The 18,852-nt window shown below is 54.4% G+C and overlaps 1 protein-coding gene across 5 annotated transcripts in view; it reads right to left on the reverse strand.

Annotated features, from left to right (window-relative positions):
- Positions 1-18,852, reverse strand: part of DISP3 (dispatched RND transporter family member 3) — a 72,817-nt gene that overhangs the window by 35,655 nt on the left and 18,310 nt on the right. The window contains exon 1 of one of the 5 annotated variants that reach the window (XM_070603368.1): positions 14,491-15,271. The exons of 3 other annotated variants lie outside the window; for them this stretch is intronic. The gene's annotated coding sequence lies outside the window, so the exon portion shown is untranslated. Of the gene's footprint in view, positions 1-14,490; positions 15,272-18,852 lie in introns of those variants that run through there. One more of the 5 variants, XM_070603375.1, reaches the window with a different exon arrangement.

Here is an 18,852-nt window from a genome sequence, read left to right on the forward strand (position 1 = left end):
CAGGGGCCCATGAACCAAGGTGGACACACATCCATGGAACAAGGTCTCCCTTGTCTTGGGAAAAGCAAGTGGGGCAGTTGCCTAAAAGGGAACAGCAGACCGTGGGAGCCTTAGAAGGAAGAACCTGGCCCAGTTTCAAGGGCCAGGCTTGGGGCAACCCAAAGCCACATTTGCAGTGTAATCCCAGTTCTACAACAGGAAAAAAAAAATCCACATATATGTGCATTTTTAAAAACTCCGCTAATAGTGGTTATCTCTGTCTGGAAGGATTGTGGGTGATTTTTATTTTCTCCTTTATACTTGTATATTTCCAATTTTGCTGCACTGATCAGGTACAGGCTTACTTTTAGAATCAAAAATAAATGTTATTTGAAAAGAGAGCGTGTGTATGTGTGGGGAAGGGATTTTGCTAACAGCCTTCAACTCTTGGAGGAGACTATAATAGGCAGGAGGGGAGGGTTCTGTCCTCCAGGGAGAGAAAACAAGGCGAGGTGGCTCAAGTTGCAGCAGAAGCGATCCTGGTTAGAAAGCAGACGGCCTGGGCAGAGAGGGGGCTGGCAGGTGCTCAATGGGTGGATGAGTATGGCGTCTCCTATTCCCCTGAGATGGAGAGAGGCGTCTGTAAAATGGGCAGGAAGTAGATCATGGTCCAATGGTCCCCTTGGACCCAGAAGGGACCCAGAGCACAGGTAGTCCAACTCCTTCATTTTACAGATGGGGAAACTGAGACCCAGCGAAGAGAAGGGACTTACCCGAGGTCATATCCCAGTGGCAGAGCCAGGACTCTTGGCTCAGAGGAGTGCTCAGTCTCCTCCATCACCGGATTTTGGGGGGAGTTTTTGGCAGCCTCAGGCGACAACCAGGCCTGGAGAAGATGCCGTGTGGACTCAAAGAGGCAAAATAGGGAAGCTATTTTTAAGGTCTGAGAAAAGATGCATTCTTCAAGTCATAGGCCAGATGGACTTCCCCAGCTGGACAGAAAGGGGCTTCGGGGGGAGGCAGTGTTGCCTCAAAGACGCCCCCAGGCCCCACCAGGTCTCACTCTCCTCCCCAGTGGCTCAGGGATGTGTCCCCATGCCAGAGCCTGCCTGCAGCCCTGGCTACCACTTCCCTCCTCCTGGCGAGGGGTGACGGAAGCCTTCCTTCTTCATTCCCCCATCCCAGCCAGACTATTAAAATGTAATCAAAAAATCACATTAGACATGCAGATTTGACTTAAAATACGTATATGTATGTACAATTTAACAGCAATTAGGAGCTAATCAGCTTTTCTTCTTGTCCCGGGGTGTTTTGCCTCCCTGGTTCAGCTCTGGTCCTTGGAAACATCTTCGGGTCTTTGATTCTCCTACCCGTGGGCTGAGAGATTCAGGCAGAGTTCAAAATGAGATATTTTGAGTTGAACAGCTTCATCTATACCTGATGTGCCCAAGTGGGGACATTGTATCCTTCTCTGCTTCCTGGTTATGGGCCCACCCTTTGGTGAATTCAGCCCATCTGACGCAGAGAAGGGAGGAAAGGAAAGACGGCTGGCCCTCCTGGGCATCACTGCCCTCAGTCCCAATACCCCATCTTCTGAGAGTCCGCCACCCTCCAGATGCCCCGGCTTTGTGCCTGCCATCCAGAGTCCCAAACCCTCCTCTCTGAGACCTGGGAACTCCATCTCAGGCCAGGAGGCTGCAGAAGCATTGGAGACATGGTGGCAAAACTGGGACAAAATCTCACAGATGGGGTGAAGTCGTAAGTCCCACTAGATCAATGCAGAAACTCTGATACCCTTTAAGATAGCATAATATAATAATTACCTGTTATGCTAGAACATGTGCAATCTCTCCATCCACCCTCTCTCATACTCACATAAGCCCTGCAAGGGAGGCATTATGAGTGTCCCCATTTTACCAAAGAATAAACAGACAGGTTAAGTGACTCCTTTGTGGCCACACAGCTAATAAGGGGTGGAACTAGAGTTTGAACCTCAGGTGTACCTATTCCAAAGCCCATTTTCTCCATTCCAGGCAGCCCTTGAGTTTCTTGAGAGCGGAGATGTCTTCATCGTTTCACTGAAGAAACCTACTGCCCTTTAGCAAGCCTGCACCATCCCCACCAGACCTGAGTTGGGCCTCATGCAATCAACTGAAGACCTGGGCAGAGTAAAGGGCTGAATAAGAGTACTCTCTGCTGATTGCAGGAGCTGGGACATTGGTCTTTTCTAGCCTTCAGACTCGGTCAGAAACCCCGGCTCCTCCTGGATCTCGAGCCCGCTGGCTTTTGGACAGGAACTTAGATGCCTGGCTCTCCTGGGTCCCCAGCTGGCCAACTGCAGACCTTGGGACTTCGCAGCCCCCATAATCCTGTGAGCCAATTCCTTATCACCAGTCTATCTACCTATATCCATCATCTATCTCTCTCCTATTGGTTCTGTTTCTCTGGAGAACTCTGACGAATACAATTTCCACAGGGGGAAAGTCGGGGTGAAGCAGGGAGCCCCATCCTAGCATCTGGACCCCAGGGCCCTCCTAGAGTTTTCTCTCAAGAAGCCCCAAGTCCCACCCAGAAGCTCAAAGGAAAACGGCAGCAGAGCCAGGGAACGCCCTCCACATCTGTAGGGGAAGGAGGTGGCTGGGTGACTTTCAGTACTCGTCTGGGCCCTTCCCCCAGCAAGCAGACCCTAAGTCCTCACCCCATCCTCACTGCCCCGGCCCCGAAGAAACCTGGCGTTGTGGCTGCAGCTGAAGCCGGTACCTGCTCCCCATCAGACCTGCTGCCCCCAAGAAACACCATCCTCTTTGGCTAAATTTGCCAGCAGAGGGCAGGAAATTCAGAGGGATGCACATGACCATTCCTTCCCCCAAAGAAAATTGGGGCTTATTTATTGGGAGCCCAGGTGGAGTTGGAGAGGGAAGGGAGGTAGGCAGGGGCTCTGTGGTGAGCCTATCCAGGCCCCTCATTTCTCAGGGAAGGGCGGGCTGCGGAGATGGAGCGCATGAAGGATGGCTGGCCTCCCCGGGCTGACAGCTGGTGAGGAAACTGTGGACACTGACTCATACACCCAACAGCTCCATATATATCAGGCAAACAAGCTTTGCTCCGGTCAATACATCACCCGGGGAAACGTCCCAGCCAGCACCAGAGGAACCCAACATTAATGGTCACAACAGCCACTGTCACTGTCCCCATTTCTGTGTTCTCTCTCTAATGGGCGTAGTGGAACAAAACTGGTCCCCCAACACTAAGAGTGATATCCAGTACTGAGAGCAGCAGGGCCCGATCGTCCGGGGGAGCGGGGAGCTAAGCGGGCATTTTGCAGTCAGACGAACCTGGGTTCCAACCCTGGCTCTGCGGCTAGCTGGGTGCCCTGGGCAAGTCTCAGTTTCCTCATTTGTAAATTGGGGATGGTGAAACCCAGCTTGCTGAGTCACAGCAGCCAGTATGTCATGATAAGCTTCGCAGATGGGAGGAGCCCCAAATCCGGCCCCTACTCATGGGCAGGTCTACAGGTCAGCCGGAGCTGACTCCTTTACTGTCGACCGCAGAGGCCCTCGCACTCTGATGTGGATCAGTCACCGGGTGCACTTGTTAGAATGCAAACTCCTGGACCGGACACCAGATGCAGTCCATCAGACTCTCAGGACATGGGGCCCAGGAATCTGGGTTCACACCACCTCCCCAGGTGATTCTGTTGCAAGCAGTCCACGACTATTCTTTGAGAGATCCTGCCGCCCTGGGCACCCTCCCCAGTCCCCAGTGACTTCTCCCTGGTGATCTGGCCTTTGGCCTTCCCCAGCTGGGGCTCACACGTGCAGGCTTGTCCTGCCTCCTGGCTCAGCGCATGGACTCAGCCTCCTGGACCTCTGGCCAGGGCTCACTCCTCAAAGTACCTCTTCTTCCAGCCACGGGGAAGGAAGAAATAATGGCATTTGGGCCAAAAACAGGACTTTATATCCAGAGAGGGGGACGCAAACAGGCGTCCCAGATCTGCCAATTGGCTCTTCCTGGTGGGGCCAGGCAGTGAAAGAGAATAGAAGGCCAAGGGCTTCCTATCTGCCACGCCCCGCACAAGGGGCTTGGGCAGGAAGCCTCCCGTCTGCTGAGCACCGCTGTGTGCCCAGTGCTGGGCGCTTTCCTTGTTTATGTCATCTCTGATCCAGCCTCAGCTCGACAGGGCAGCTTGCAGGAGTGGGGCTGAGATCTAAGCCTCTGCAGGCCGGCTTCTGAGCCATCCGTTTAGCCGCTGAGCTCTGCTGTGCTCTACTGCCGAAAGGAATTTCACCCTGCCTGACCTACTCTTGCCTTTCTCTCCCCTCTCCTCTCTGCTTGCACAACTCAGGCCTCACGGCCCAGATGCATCAGCTCTGGCTCCTGGTACCCGCCAAGCAGCCTTGGCATCTCTGAGGAAAAGGCAATAAAAGCTTAATAAAACCAGCAACCCTTTCAGAGCCAGTGAAATACAGCCCGGCCCCCAGACGTCCCTTGCCTGAAGGGTCAGAAGGCTCCTAAAAACCCTCACAGCACGCCTCGGCCAACCTGTTAAAGCCGCCCCCCTCACCTCCCCTCCCCACCCCCAGGCCCAAGTCCTGGCCACTGCTGTGAATTCTGTGTGAGCCCGGAGGACCCACTGGGCCAAGCAGCCAGGCAGCTCCCCAGCCCCCAGACCACTGGGTTAGTGAAAAATAAAAAGATCCCCACAAAATACGACCAATAACCATGGCCATAAAAGCCAAATTGGATTCCTTCCTGGCTGATGAGCTCAGGGCCCTTCTCTCTCTCTCTGAGACCTGATTAACAAACATGTAAAACAGTTCCCCTCACATCTCCGGCTCCAGCAGGAGCCAGCTCCTCCTGGAGCTCAAGCTCAGGGGCAAGGGAGGTGGAAGAAGCAGGGGACGGGTAGTTGGGGCAGCAGAAGTGGCCTCAGGGGCTGGGAGTACGGACCTGCCCTGCCGCCAGCCTGCTGGGGTACCCAGAACAAGTCACTTAACGTCTCTGGATGGTTGGTCCCCCACCTGTCAGATGGTGGATGGGGAGAGACACTCTCTAAACACCCCACCTCTGATTCTCAGTGGCTGCCCAAGAGGCAGGGCGGCAGAGGAAGGGGACTGGGCTCCCCTCTACCCCTGTTCAGAAGCTATTGTTTAATGGGGGGGGGGGGCGGGGCACGCAGGGTAGGTCCTACTGTAATGTCACATCAAGCAGCAGGAGCTGCCAAATAGCGCATGCTGGGTACCACCATTTCTGCTGGGACCCAGGAGGTGACCATCTGCTGGTTCTTAGCTGTGGGGAAACCTTCGGTGACCACTGTCCCTCCCCTCCCCCAGCACACCCAGACCACATCTGTGGGTCCAGGGACATTGCAAGACTCATCTTGGCCCCATACCACAAAAGATAAGCCTGAGGGTAAATTGGAAGCTAAAAGATAAAAAGGCACATTGGCCATGTGCTCAAACCCACTGAGGGGCCACCCCGACTGGGTGGGGATGGAGCTCTGGGAAGGGGCTGTACCCCCAGCCTTGCTGCCTGGAGAAAGAAGGTGAGAAATCTTAAGGCAAATCTGCCCCTCTGAGAACCCAGGGCTCCCCAGCCCCTGCTGCCTGGGCGAAAGAAGCCAGAACCAGATGAAAGCAGCCCAGCAAGGAGATGCTGGAGGCCGCTCAGGTCCCCATGTCCCCAAGCCAGAGCCATTTCTCTTCCTGTCCTTGATCCGCTCATCTGGGGGGTACTGAATGATATTGCATCGATGGAGCAGCTTACAGCTTACAGGTGATTTTCGTATAGGTTTTCTAGTCTCAGGAATTATTTCCAATTTGCAAACAAGAAGACAGAGGCTAAAAGAAGTAAAGGGATTTATTTAAACCTGATTTCTCATAAGCCGAGTCCTATGCTCACTATATTAGATTTTATGCGAGTCTCCCATGAAAATTCCCAGCGTTCTAGCGTCAGCTCTCCCAACCCCCGGTGGCGTGCGCACACTCGCACTCATGCACACACACTCACGCACAGGCACTCTCAGGGCCTGCCCCCCGAGTCATTCTGGCCCAGTCTAGGCACAGCCCTGCCTGTGTGGGAGCCTCCCGCGAAGGGAGGAGAGCAGAATCATCAGGGACTGACGCACAACTTCACCGTCTTGGGTGTCCAGGTGGAAAGGCACCTTCAGAGTCAGTACAGGTCAGTGGCTCTAGGAAAGGGTTTCTCGGCTCTACAGCTGATTGACAGCTCAGGTGTGTATAGTGGGGACAGGGAGGTCAGTCCAGGAGGTGCGCTCAGTACCCCTCCACACCTGGGGCCAGCACAGAGGCCCCTGAAGGGTGAGGGGGTCTGACACTTGCTCTCAGCCTCAGCCCACCTTCTACAATGGTGCAGCTCCCTATGGAGATAAGAACCAGGTTGGAGCTGAGCGGCCAGAGCAGAGGGACAGCAGATCGCTGAGTACCACCCTCCCCAACTCTGCTGCCTTTCCCACAAAATGCTTAGGAGATTCAGGGCCCCAGGAACTAAGGACTGATGCTCCTGGCCCCGGATGCCAGGAAAGACCAAATGAAGCTGCTGGGCTCAGGAATCCCAGGCCTCTTCCATCCCACTTCCACCCTGCCCAGTGGTGCAGTGTTACCCTAAGTCTACGGGGAACTGCTCACCCAATCCTTCCACCACCATGGGGCTCTGCCTCCTATTTGCTTGTGACCTCGGGCAGGTCTTTCCTCCTTCCTGGGCCTCAGTTTGCTCTTCTGTCAAACGGGAGGGCTGGACTCAATGAGCTTTCAGGTACTTCCCAGTTCTGTCATTTGGAGTCCCCAAAGGGCCAGGATGCAAAAGTGTGACAAGAGAGAAGAGGAGGTAGCTTAGGGCTGGGGAGCAGCTGGGACGTTGAAGAGGGTTGCAGGATTCTCAGGGGGCTGGGGCTGCAGCCTCTGTCAGCTTTGCAGCCTCCTGGGTTCCAGCCCCTGCTGTGGACAGGAGCCAGAGGAGCCCCACGGCCTGCAGAATGGGGTAGGGCTGGGGCATGCAGTGGGAGGGCAAGGTTCAGGGCTTCAGACTCTCTCTCCCCAACCCTGAGCTGAAGGGTGTTCCGGGGACAAGAACAAGACCCTTCCCTTTGTCAGTACTCGGAGTCAGGCCTTGCCAAATCAAGGCCATGGCTGTCAAAGTCCGTCAGCCCCGTTCATCAATTCTACATTTACCTGTCCATTCATTCCCTCACTCATTCATCATCTTAAGTCATTCACTTGTTGGTACTTGCTATATAAAATAAGGACATTCTTTTAAAGCAGCATCTTAACTTTGTGATGTCTTAAACTTCCTTCCTCCCAAAGGCTCTGTGAAACTTCCCACCCCAGATCTATTCTCATGCTAACTAATGCCCAAGAGTGCCTCTTGGCTGACATGTCCCTGTTCATCACTGATCCCCGCCTCTGTTACTCTGGGCCCATCTGCTCAAAGCCTCTGGAAGACCACGTCGGAAAGTGAGGAACCCTTGCAAGGAACACGCAGCAGCTACAAGCCTGCGAGGTTCTCCACCAGCCAGCCTCTTCCCAGCTTCTCTGGCTGAAGAAAGGAAGGCGTTTTCCCCTCCAGCTGCAAACACTTTTCCAAAGCCTGGATTGTCTCCAACTTAGCCTAGTGTCTCTCAGGCGTGGATTGCAGAGAGGAACCAAAACCAGCATGCTGCCTTTGTGAAGTCACAAGATGATGCTTTAAAACCAGCAAACTCTTTCCAACCGGGAACGGCACACACACAATCATGTCTAGAGAGATCCCAGTCCCAGCTGTGTCCACACGGAAGGACAGGGGAAAACATGTGGATGAAGGCCAGGAAAGTCCTGCCAGGCTGCCAGATGTTGCCCACATCTAGACTCCGAAAAGTGATCTGCTCGTTTGCTTGGGAGTCAAGAAGCAAATGGTCAACCCATATCATCCTGTCAGCCAGGATGCAGCCCGAGTGTCTGTGTGCAAATTACCTAGATCACTGAAGGACCCAAAAGATATTTTGGTTTCAGTGATGCTCATCCTTAAAGACCGAAGTCAAACTAATATAAAGGCCAAATTGTGGGCCTCAGTCATCGTACGGTGGTTGTGCTTGTGGCACTGAGGTCAGCCTGCCTGGGGCTGCGTCCTATCTCCGTTGCTTACCAGCAAGCTGCCTAGTCTCTCTGTGCTTCACATTTCTCATCCTTACAAAGGAACAATAATGGTAACTCTCTCATAAAGCAGGTATGAGGGTGAAAAAAATACCTGTAAAGCTCTAAGCCCAGTGCCTGGCAAGTAGTAAACATTCAAAATATGATGGCCATTATTACAATCATCGTTATCATTGGGGTGACCACCCTGCAGAACTCTTCCAGAAAAGAACATGAGAAATCCTCCAGGACAGTGCAAAGGCCACTGCAGTGGGGGAAAAACACAGACTCCTTTGCGCACAGCCCAGGAACATCAGTTCACCACAACCGATCCAGCTCTGAGCCCCATTTAAGTGGCCTACCCCAGAGACAAGATCAGCACATTCTCCTTCATGACAGCAGTGGCTTCCAGCTGGCAGTCATGTCTTCTCTATTAACAAGGTTTGGCAAAGAACCATCGTCCAGGTGCCAGTATGTATGTAGGATACCTTGGGCAGATGGCTGGGCGGGAATGAGTCTTCCCTACCACACCCCATCTCCCACCAAGACGTCAAGCTGGGGAGAGCACCCGGGGGTACTGCAGTCACCACCCACGTGAAACTTTCCTCCTGACCCTGGAATGATCATTTGCCTGGATCGTGTCTTCTGAGCCCCAGAGATCATCTGGGTCCCTCTTCTACTTCCAGTGGGGGACCTGGGTGAGCCATTGCTTATTAACCATCACCTCTGCTCCAGGCAGGAGGTGCCAGGGGTGGGGATGGGAGACACTGGGGTGAGCTCTGCAAGGACAGAGACTGAGGTTTTCCCACGTCAGCATGCCCAGTGCCTGGCACAGAATGCAGCTGCTCAGGCAGACACTTGGGGGATAGGGGATTAAACAGAAGCCTTTTTCTGGTAGAAGAGGTTTAAGTCAGGACATCACTCCCTGGTTCCAAGGAGCATCCAAGGATGTCTGCTGGCATCCACATCCATGCCAATCCTTCCCACTTCCCCTCCACCTCCTCCTTCCCAATGGCCAAGCTCACTGCATACGGCAACACTCTAATCTGCCACCCAATGGCCCTTTCCAAATTGCCCAGGTCCCCAGTCTGGTTCCTTCAGAGGGAGGAACAAAGGGAAGAAGTGAGATGCCAGAATCATGGGCATGTCTGGGGGTTCTGAGCGCCTAGGGGGGGTCTCTCCCGAGTCCAGGGAGAAACATACCCAGACCCCACGCTTCAGTAACATCCCCCAAGGGCTAGTCCCAGGACCCTGCACCAGCCTGCTTCCTTCCAGGTTTTGGCAGAGACACGGCTTCTGCCAGCACAAATGCCAGCAAGTGTGACAAGGCCTGGAGGTGTAATATAAATAGCCTGCTGCTGCCCGTCAGCTCTTCCTTCCCCTTGGCTTTGGTTCCAAAGCTTCCCCTTCCTCAGCCCCAGAGTAAACCTGCTGGCAGGGGCTCTGTGGGGCTCCACCTGCCTCTTTACCAGCTGTGTGACCTTGTGCAGGCGAGTCGACCTCTCCAGCCTCAGATCCTTCAGTGGCAAAGGGGAGTAAGAATACCTGTCTCCATGGTTGTTGTGGGGATCTCATCCATCAATATATGCCAGGCATTTAGCACAGTGCCTGGCACATGGCACACGCTCTGTCTTTGCTACTGTTGCTGTTGTTCGCGATGATGATGGCCTGGGGCAGGTCAGCAGGGCCAGGCTTGATTTCAGGGAGGATGCGGAGGAGAGGCCTTGGGCAGGGAAAGGCAGTTGCATTTCACCTCTGTGCTGGGAAGGGAAGTGTTAGGCCTACTGCCTGCATTGTTCAACCCCCTTTCCTGGGGCCGTTTGGACCCTCCCCACACACTCAAGGAGGCCAGCCTGGATACGTGGCATGCCAGCCTGGGATTCTGAGATTCAGGCTCCGCCACCAATGTGCTGTGTGATACTGGGCAACTCAACTGCCCTCTCTAAAGTAACTTCCCCATCAGCAGAGGCCTCTCGCAGCTCTGACCTCTTATGAAGTTAAATTGTTTTTCATAGTCCGAGCCCCACAGTGGGGCTCCTACCTGAGTCCATATCCCAGGCAGACGGGTTCTGACTCTCACGGTTGAGATCAGACCCCGAGGTGCAGAGGTAAGGCACCCAGTCTCAGCCCCAGCCCAGAAGCCTCGGGTAACCATCCTGGGAGCCACTGAGAGAGGCCAGAGCTATGCTCAGGTGGCAGTGCTGCCCTTCACCCCTCACCTAGCCAGCAGAAGAATTTACATCCTTTTGAAACCCATCACATAATGGTTTCTTGACAAAAAATATTGAATGAATGAATGAATGAATGAATACCAGAAACAATGCAGAGTACTGGGCAAAAGAGGGGCTTGCTTCATTCAAATCAAAATCTGATCCCAAAACTTGGCCTCTTCCAGCTGTGTGGCCTTGAGCAAGCCTCTTCACTTCTCTGAACCTTGGTTTTCCGTTACGTTAAATGGGGATAAAAATCCACACACCATGAGACGGTTGCAAGGTTGAGATAGCACCTGTAAATGCTTAGTACATGGCACACAGTAGGTACTCGACGAATGGCAGCTATTATTATCGCTATTGTTATTACCAGCCTCCTGTTCCCACTGTAGGCAGAGGCCCCGAGGCCATCAGCCTCGTCTGGTGCCCGTTTCCGAAGAGCTTTGACTACCACACGGCAGCGTTCATCGTAGCCCTCCAGCCCGCGTACCTTCCAGCTGGTGAGGAGCAGGAGTGGCTGTCTGGTTTCTCGGTGGCCAGGCAGGCAGGGAGCTCACTGGGGGAGGCTCTGCCACCTTTCCTGGACCAGTCCCAGCAGGGTCCATGCCTCCAGCCTTTGTTGAGCAGCTGGAGCGTGAGCCACACTGTCTGCCCGTGAAATGCGACTTTCGGAAAACATGCATATTGGTGAGCTGGTGTGTGTTTCTATTTCGGGCCGACACTGCTCTCTTTATTTATTTTCCCTGGGCTTTGCGTTTGGAACCCAGCTTGGAAGCGTGTTTTGACAGACTTTGACACTGCTCCCGGCTCCTCTGGCAGGAGACAGGCTCGAGGCGGGGGAGGGTGGGCACGAAAAGGAGGTTTTCAAATGACAAGCTCTCCTCCCCTGCTAGGACTGATGGACCATTGGATACCCCTATCTCACTGTCCCAGCCCTCGGTTTCTCCATATTGGGTGTGGGGAGGAGTATAAGAGAGATTCAGGTGGGTGAACAATTTCAAAGTGGGGGAAGGGAACTAAGGATGCCAGCCATTGAACTTCCAATCGTAACAATGCTAACATCATTATCAACACCAATGATTTTATTCTCAACCACCGTTGTCACCACCACCACCATTTTTGGGTGCCTATTTTTATGACTGACAGTGGGCTGGCTGATTGCCCTTAGGAAAACCACGTTATCTTTCAGCATCTCACTCTGCTCATCTGTAAAGACAGTGTTTGCAGTGCCCAGCTCATGGGGCTGAGAGAAGTGGCTGCTCAGACAAATGGCAGCAATGACTGTCTCCCCCACCCCAGCCTCAGATGCTGGCCAGCTGCCCACGGACAGCCTACTTGGTGAAGTCTTAGGGACCAGGGGTTGATTGCTAAGCCCCTACCCACCAGGCAAGGCCTCTAAAGCTGTTCCCAGGTAGTCCTTTCTCTGTGGTCATTTGCACCACCCTAGCATCTGCCTTAAGGGAAGAAGGGTCTTAACTCAGACAACTCCATCTGCCTTTGAATGACCCAGTGAGTGGGAAGGGAGATGAGGAAACAAGGGAAACAGGTCTAAACTATCAGAGAAAGGGGTTCAACCCATAATTCCAAGATTCTAAGGGTCAGGAGATGCAGGTTTTAGTCCCTACTCTTCTACTCATTCATTTATTCATTCACCAAGCATGCGCCAGCAGAACCAGCTGTTCATGCAGAGGATATACTGACACTAGAATCAATGCCTGCCCCAGTGGAGATTGCATATCAGCAGTGTGACCTCAAGAAAATTACTTGACATCTCTGGTCCTATAAAGGAAATCATCTGAACATCCCTTGCTCAGAGGACAGGATGACTTCCCCAGTGGTGGTGCTCTGAGGAAGGGGAAAGGTACCATAACCTCTAGGGTCAGAACCATGATTTTCAATCCCACACACACTCAAGAGACTCACGAGAGAGTCAATGTCCCACATTATTAAGGCCAAACAGGGACCCTTGAAGATCACCTGGACCAGCCCTATCCTTGCACAGATGGGACACCTGAGGCTCAGAAAAGAGAAGTGACTTTCCCAAGGACACACTGGGAGTCTGTGGGAGGCTAGGACCAAGGTCTCCCCACTTCCACTCCAGTGATCCTTCCACCACATCATGCTGGGACGCTTCCTCTTTCAACCCAGTTTCCGGATTTTAAGGGCAACAGCAGGAAGGCTGTCAAAGGGCAAGCCGGGGCATGGGTACCAGATCCCTCAAATCCCCAAGGGGCTGGGAAACCAGGGAATCCTGACCCCCTGGAGAGACTGTGGGGGATCTGGGGCGTCTGGCCCTGGAGATTTTCCCAGGGAGGGGGCAGAAGCTCCCCATGGGGAGCGGGTACCAGACTTCCAAAGAGAGAAGAGTAGGGGCGTGGAATCTGCCCGGAGAATAGAGTCAGCTCCCCTTAAGCATCAGCTGTGCCGGCAGTAGAGTAGATTGACTGGGTTAGACCCAAGCTATGGGGTCTTTGGTCTAAGACCTAAGTTGGGGAGAGAGTGAAGGCAGCTGGGGAGGTGGAATTGAGAAAGACAAAAAAGGGAGGGGGGCGCAAGATAAACGTGGGGGAGGGGAACAGAGCAGGGAAACAAAGACACAGAAAGTGCAAGCAAAGAATGATGGGGGGAGGGGCCATGGACCTTGGTTGTAGATGGAGATTTGTCTAGAGTAAGGTCTGAGGAAAGGGGAGCAGGAAAGGGGGTGCTGAGCTGAGCAAAATGGACTCTGAGCATAAAATCAAGATTCTGTAAGGCTGGGCTTCTGCCTGCAGCTTCCACTGGGCCACAGCCTCCTCCCTCCATTTAGCATATGCCCTGGTTCCTGCCCAGGTCCGCATTGGGGTGCGGGGAAGGGTTCGCTCTTCAACTGCTGCTTTCCCCGAAGAGTGTGTGTGTGCCCAGGAGCCTGAATGGCTCTGAGTCACTGGGCATTTCTGTGAGCACCTGTCGGTGAGCTCTGGAGTCTGGGGCTTAGTCAGGTGCCCAGAGACTGCGGGACCTGGAGTGCAGATGCTGCCCGGATTGCTGGTGCTTGATCTGTTTTTGTCCACGTGTGCGTGCATCTTCCCTCTGTATGTGGATTGTGTGGACGGTGGGGGGATGAATATTTGCGTGAGCGGACTATGAATCTGTGTGGGGATTGTTTGCAGGTGGTCTGTAGATCTGTGTGAGTGTGCGCGTGGACTGTAGGTCTGTATGCGTGGGACCGTGGGCACGTGAGGGGATCGTGAGTCTCCAAGGCGGCCTCGAGGCGCTGTCCGCGGTGCTGACCCAGGGCGTGGACGGAAAGGGACCCGCGCCCAGCCTCAGGTGGAACCGCAGGAAGCTGGCGCAGACTGTGGAGGAGAGAGGGGCAGAGGAAGGGAAGCCTCCAAGGAGGCTCATTCCTAGCCCAGCTGCGGGCCCCCACTGGGAGTTGGGAAAAGTTTTCCCAGCGGCGGGGTTGGCTCATGGGACTCGCCGCCGCTCTCGCCAGGAATCTTCCCCTGACCCTTAGCGCCGCCACTGCCCGGCTGCCCATGCCACCTCCACCCTCACTTGCGTTCTCGGTAGAGCGTGGGAACCCTCCCGCGCTCGGCTTCTATCGTCCGCTCGGTCTGCCCCAGAGCTCCCCGCGTGCCTGGCTGGACCTGCAGCCAGGTTAATTTGGCCCCAGGACTCAGGAAACGTCCCGCCAAAAGCATGAGTGTGCTAAGGTAAGGAGTGGATGGAGAGGAGGTCATTAACCTTTTCCTGTCTCCTCCCTCCGTGCTAGCCTGGCCAAAAGCTCGATCTCAGACGGTTTCAGACTGACGCTCAACTTTTATGGAATCAGTCATCCGCCCGCGGGGACGAGCAGGGGCCGGAGGTCTGAAGCCTCTCCGGAGGTCGGAAGCCTTGCCGTTTGTGGACATCAAACCGGCCAGTGCAGATCAAGGGTCCTCGGGCCCCACGGGGAGTTGGTGTGGAGCTGCGGCCCGGCCATGGTGGGGCAAGCTCTGGGCTCAGCACCCCCACCAGCCAGCCTTCCTGCAGGGTCCGAAGCCCACATCCCGGCTAAGTGCACAGCGGGAGAACTTCACATACAGCCCCGCGCAGGCCGGAGTGGGGGCGGCGCGGAGGACTTGCCACCCTCCTCCGAGCAATGCATCCCCCGGCCCCGACCCCGGATGGTGCCCAACGGCTGTCGCACTCACCTCAGCTGGCCAAGCTGAGCTGGCTGAGCCGCGGGCGCAGGAGGGAGGCGCGCCGGAGGGGCCGGGGACTGCAGCCACCCCGCCGTGCGGACCTGTCCCCTCGAGGGAGTCGCAGGGAGAAGCTCTTCCGAGCTACAGGAGGCCGGGGTTCCCCGCTCCGCTCCAGAGCGCATAGACGGTGCACAGCCTAGCGCGCATCCCAGTCCCCAGCGCGGAATCCGGAGCACTTGGCGCCGCCGCCACCGCCTTTTATTCGCCGCCCGCCTTTGTTTGGGTCTTGGCTCCTACCACAGGGTGTGGGGGTGTCCGAGGCAGGCTCCGGAGCCTTGCCGCCCCGCAGCCACTGGAGCCTCTGGTCTCCGCGCTGCCGGGCCTTGCGTCAATGGCCAGCGAGGGCCGGCGCTCCGCCGCGCACTGCTGTGTCTGCATCCCGCCGCCAGGCTCCGCCGTGGCCGCCGCTCCCCCTGCGGGAGCCGCGCGGTGGTACAGCCGGTCTCCCTGAGCCTGCGGGAGGGGGCTACGCGCGGCGCAGCGACCCCTGGGGGTCAGTCCCCGCATCTGCAAACGGCCCAGGCTGGGCCCCCTGGCCAGCCCCCGAGTTTCTCACGTCTCTCCCCGCCTGCGCTCCTCTCCCGGTGCGTCCAGCCTTGGCAGGTCACCAGCCCCCTGGACACTCGAGGGCATCCCCGGGCTCCTCCGGAGGGAGCTGCCAAGCCCAGGCTGCTGGCGCCGTCCCTTCCTCCCTCCTCCATTCACCTCTCTGGCACCAGAGCCCAGAGTCATGCCAGTCCCTGGAACCAGGCATCGCTCCAGCTCTAGCACACGGTCTCCTTGTTGCCCGTGGCTGGAGGGCCACAAAGAGAAGGGGCTGGGGAGCCAAAGCCAGTGCCATTTCTCTCCATCAGGGTTCAGAGGGCATTGGCATTGGTGTCACCCAGGGAGAGCCAAAGGGGGTCACCTCAGAAGAGGACCAGCTGCCAGCCCCCAGCAGGATCGAGAGGTTTTACTTATGGAAGCCAGAAAGAAGGCAGGCCATTGCCCACTGTTGTGTGAGCCAGGAGTTTATCATACATTCTCAGAGCTGAGCGAGAGAGGAACAGGGAAGAGAGCGAGATGGGTGAGATACAAGCCCTGCCTTCAGGAAGTTCCCAGCTTTGGGGGGAATAAGAACACCAGAGAGCTCTGAAATGAAGTACCAAGCCCCAAGCACACAGGCGCTCAGCCCATGTCAGTTTCCACAGCCCCTCTTTTTTTTTTTTTAAAGATTTTTATTTTTCGTTTTTCTCCCCAAAGCCCACTGGTACATAGTTGTATATTCTTCATTGTAGGTCCTTCTAGTTGTGGCATGTGGGACGCTGCCTCAGCGTGGTTTGATGAGCCGTGCCATGTCCGCGCCCAGGATTCGAACCAACGAAACACTGGGCCGCCTGCAGCAGAGCGCGTGAACTTAACCACTTGGCCATGGGGCCAGCCCCCGCAGCCCCTCTTTTTAATAGAGGAAAACTGAGTCAGAGGCACCTCTAACTTCAAGGTGCTGAGCGGAGCTCCTGCTCTGTTGCTCACCTGCCACTGCTTCTGTCTCTCTGGTGTGAAATCCCTGGAGCTGTGTCCGCTGGCTGGCTGCCATCTGGCCACATCGGTATTTATAACCCTGGATGCCCTGAGAGCTCATCTATGCAGAAGCAAATGGCCCGAGCCGATGTCCCTGCCCTGGCACTCACTCCCCATGTGCTCAGGATTGTCTGGGGATCCATTGCCAGGCTGACCAAGCCTATCAAGGGACTCCCAGAGGCTCCATCTGGCCTCAAAGACATTAGGATTGGAGGCAGCTCCTGGCACGAAGGGCACTGCCTGGGCCTGTGAAGAGACAGAAAGAGACAGGAGATCTCTCCTGAGAAGTGGAGAGTGTGCATGTTGCTGCCCCAAGATCGGAGGCCAAATCTGACGTGAAAATGCAGAGGAACAGACCAAGTACTGCCCTGCAAACTTCCAGTCGCTCTTGTTACAGCCCAGCGGGAAGGCAGAGAACAGGGAGCCGTGGGAGAGGGTGGGAGGAAGGAGAACAGGGAAAGATCTGTTTTTAAGGGAGCACCGGGGGAGACACAAACTGTGTTCCCAAGCCCAGAGGTGAGCAAAGGGTTTTCTTTGCTGGGTGAATGGCTTACTCTTTTCAGTCGGTTTGAAGGCTGCTTCCAGGAAGTTCCCCAGGGCTCCTGCACTGTTCCTCTCAGTCTGACAAATCCACAGGGAATGCCATTGGTGCGCCCTAAGGTGCCGTGTCACTTCAGCCCACTCCTGGAGACACAGTCCCCCACTCCCCTGGTAACTATTTTTAGTGGATTTGGGTCCTAGCTTCATGCTGCCCTTCTGGCTATAGCCGTGGCCACCCCAGCTACACCTGCCTCAGAGCCCTCCCTGGCCTCCTGGGACCTCCAGACGATCTCCAGTGGGCTTGCTCTGCCCTGGGTTGAGGATCTTCTGGGAACCGAGGGTGCAGAGGCAGAGGCCCAGCGGAGTCGGGGAGGAGGTGGCAAGTGTGGTACCCAGGAACACTGGAAGGATGCAATTTTCCCAGGCCATCAGCAGGGTTTTAAAAATGCAAATGGAACCGGGCCTTTGAAATATGCCTGCCATAAAGGGGAACCAGTGCTGGCAGCAGGAGCTGGCGCGGGTGTGCAAAGTCATGAGAATCCTCCTCCTGGGGCCTCATCCTCAGACTTCCTTCCCTTTGCTCCCAGCTCTGCCTGCAGGGTGCCTGTTTACAGGGGCCTGGGAGTACTGGACTCAGAGATCCCTGCCCAGTCTCAGGGCACATCCCTGAAGCCTCCTTTACCTCTTGGTGGTAATTAGAGATGACTCCAGTGGCCAAATGGTCTGCCCAACTAAAAGGCTGCAGATTCTACATCCTGCCTGGCCCCCACTCCAGCACTATCTGGTGAACGTTCTTCCTGGGTCTGATTTAAATGCCTCTTGCTGCTAATAAGTGGCTTCCCTTATACTCTGTCTTCACAACTAATTGAAAAGCCTTCTTTTGTAAGGGGTTTGAGCTATAACGGGCTGCTTTGTCCTTAGCTTTCATGCCTTTATTTCTATCTTCTCTTCATCTGTGGACTCTGAGCCCAGCCTCTGATTCCACCACTCCCAGTAAGGTCATATTTCTGTTCCGCCCCTTCCCAGCTATGTGACCTTGGGAAAGTCACTTCACCTTGCTGAGCTCCAGTCATCCTGTTTACAAAATGAGAATGGTAAAAGGACCTGTCTCATAGCAGTGGTTATAAAGAGTTTATTAAATGAGATAATCTCAGGGCAAAAATAGCGTTTAGCACAGTGCATGGCACAAACCAAAGTCTAAATAAATATTAGCTTATTATTGTTATTACTACCTGCCGGGCAAGAGATGACCATAACATCTCTCACCTCTTCGCCCCATCTGTGGTGAGCAGCACTGTGTATAAATCAAGTCCCACCAGATGGTTGGGCCCCCGAGGGGAAGGCTATATGGGGAGGGCTGAGGGTGTTTATCTTTAAAAATGTAATATATTAAGACAGTTTCTCCATTGTCCCAGCATCAGGGAATTGAGGGATTACCCTTATAATTAATTCTCTCTTCAATCTGCTAGGACACTGACTTTGGCCCCTACCTCCAATCTTGCCTTCTCCAGGAAGCCATTGGGTACAGGCAAGTGAACTGGGGTGTGCTGGGAAGAGCTCTAGATTCAGGAAGCTGAGTTTTTTCTATGTGTCTTTTATTAGCTGTATTACCTTGGATGACTCACTTCATTTCTCTGAGACTCAGTTTCCTCAACTGCGAAGTGGGAGTAATAATGATCTCCACCTATAATATGCTTGCAATTATCTTTTCAGCTGAGATGGAGCACGGATGTATAGGTAACAACTTGATAATTAGCCATATGCATATAGTTACATATATAGTTATATATTGTTATAGTTATATGTAGTTAGAGAGATACATGATAGATAGAATTATCAATTCCTGTTTCCCTGACTTCCAGGGTTGATTGCACTTCATGTGAAATAAAATGAATGTGAAAGAGCTCAGGAAACTTGCCCAAGTTCATTATGAATGAATTTCCAACTCAAGGTCATGTAGCAAGTTAGTGGAAGAGCTTGGGTTGGACCCAGGCCTCCCAGGTTTCCGTTTCTTCCAAGCACCATCTTTCCTCTCCCCAGCCCCCTCTTCCCTGGAGCACCACTCAGGAGGTGAGTGAGAGTTTATGAAGGAAGAGGATAGAGAAGCCAATACTTCAAGAGGAGAGAGAGGTCTGAAGAAAGATGAAAGGGCCAGACTGGGATGGGGATGCTGCAGACAAGGCCTGGGGGCAGCTGGACAGATGGCAGCCC

This window comes from Equus przewalskii, chromosome 2, assembly GCF_037783145.1.
Source record: "Equus przewalskii isolate Varuska chromosome 2, EquPr2, whole genome shotgun sequence".
Lineage (NCBI taxonomy): Eukaryota > Metazoa > Chordata > Mammalia > Perissodactyla > Equidae > Equus > Equus przewalskii.